This window comes from Arachis duranensis, chromosome 5 (genome assembly GCF_000817695.3).
Source record: "Arachis duranensis cultivar V14167 chromosome 5, aradu.V14167.gnm2.J7QH, whole genome shotgun sequence".
In the NCBI taxonomy this organism is placed as follows: Eukaryota; Viridiplantae; Streptophyta; class Magnoliopsida; order Fabales; family Fabaceae; genus Arachis; species Arachis duranensis.
Window position 1 is genome coordinate 10,950,890 of NC_029776.3, and position 2,052 is coordinate 10,952,941.

General features: G+C 32.9%; 1 long non-coding RNA gene across 1 annotated transcript in view; it reads right to left on the reverse strand.

Moving 5' to 3' along the window:
• The window catches only part of LOC107488003 (uncharacterized), a 10,408-nt gene extending 9,627 nt beyond the window's left edge, over positions 1 to 781 (reverse strand). The window contains exons 1-3 of the long non-coding RNA XR_008009648.1: positions 611 to 781; positions 462 to 517; positions 252 to 383 (exon numbers count right to left, since the gene is read on the reverse strand). This is a non-coding gene — a long non-coding RNA (uncharacterized LOC107488003). The remainder of the gene's footprint in view (positions 1 to 251; positions 384 to 461; positions 518 to 610) is intronic.
• Between the last annotated feature and the right edge of the window lie 1,271 nt (positions 782 to 2,052).

The following is a 2,052-nucleotide window of genomic DNA, read 5'->3' on the forward strand; positions in this document are numbered from 1 at the left end:
TATGATCAAAATCACCATCAAACCCACCATTTCATAAATCATAACACTACAATTATCATATGAACCAACTCCCAATCCATACAATCATTCAACATCATCATATCATTATAATTCATCACAATCAACTCAACATTCATCAATTCATCAATATCTAGCACACCAACAATCATTTTAGTTCAACCTATCCTATTGGTCACTAGCCTATGTGTCCATGAATATTATATACTACATAGAGGAAATCGAAACCATACCTTGACCGATTTCCTTTATGCACCCAAACTCAAAATGAGTACCAACAAGCTTCCAACCACAATCCAAGCTTTCAAATCCACTCCAACAAGCACAAATAAGTTCCAAAAGCTCCCAAAGCCACAATAATCAAACTATATACATATAAATCACCACAGATCAACCTAGGGTTCAACATAAGCATAATCTCACAAGGGTTTAAGAGCTTTTACCTTTCCCAACAGATTTGATAACACAAATCCAAAGCTAAGCAAGGATTAGAGCAAACCTAAACATCCAAAATCACAAAAACCCATTTAACCCAAAACTCTAATAAAACCCGAAATTTTGAAGAGCAGAACTGGAAGGATTTCGTGATTACCTTGAGGGTTTCTTGGGTGGGTTTTGTAGAGCTCTTCACAAGGAACGCGTAGCCGCAAACGGTGCGGCGATCGGAGCTCCGTAGCTCAAGATATGAGCTTGGGAAGTTTAAAGTGAATAGTAACAATGGTGGAAAGCTCTCACCTCTCTCCTCACTTCAGCTGCTGTTGTGTTTAGGTTATGAGGGTGAAAGTGGCTGAAATGGGTTCATTTAAGTGTATTTATATGTTGGGCTTGGGCCCAACTTGGGTCCGGTCCAACCCGTTAGCGTTTTTAGCCCGTTTAGCCTAACTTCGGGCCAAATCTTTAAAATTAAAGCCCGGTTTTCCATTTCTAATGTTTTTCTAAGGTTTTTGATGGTTTTCACTTTTCTCGTGCGGTACCAGGCAGACTTGAACCGATTCAACCGGTTCAATTGCCGGTTCGCAATTTTTCACGGTTTTTCGTAGAAAGCACATTTTCTGACTCAGAAAGACCCACTGAGTCCAAAAATCACCTTTAAATCCTCAAATTCTCTCTCTAACCTTTCAGAATCTAATTTGGGCAATTAATTCACTTAATTAACCGGTTGATTCGTTGCGGTTCTTACTCAAATCACTATCTAATGGATAAAAGTTGAGAATCATCTCAAAGGATTCTTTGGGAATGCATTTATGCGAAGAACTACTAATAAATTCTATTTCATTTTTAGCACTACCCCGACCTGTACCATCAACATCCAACCCATGTAACACAATGAATTTAAATATTAAACATAAAGAAAAAAGGATGGCATAAATAAAAATTCGAACATTCCACTATATAACACATTAAAAAATTTAACATTTCACTATATAATACATTGAAATTCTTGAAAATTAAAATATAACTGGAATGTATGATTCATTAATGGTTTACATAAACAAATTGTAACAAATAATACCTACATAAATCTATATCTAGTATAATGAAGACATGACTAAAATTATGATATATTAAATAGCCTAATAAAAATTAAAGGCATGCATACCTAGACTATCTATCAATTTACTAAAAATATAACTAAATTATAAGCAAAGGTTTGGAAATTTACTCAAAAGGCACATAAGGTGATTAAAAAACTAATCCAATAAATTAAGTTACTAAAGTTCTTGAGTTTTGACCATCATTGTTAGTATGCAATTGTCAAATAATTTAGAACCTTAATTTTACCAAAAAAATAAGTCCAATCACTTTATTTTCAATTCTTCTTATAGTAATAAATTTTTTTTAAAAGAACAAATACAATACGAGAATTTTTTAGACACTATTTTAAATATGTATGTAAAAAAATTATAAGTAGATAAAATAAAATTACAAAATGAAGATCCAAACTAAAACAGATACTATTACCAAAACCAAAACATGATATCAAGTTATCTTTGTCAAAAAAAAAGAAAGAGTACGACCAATTATATATGTCGC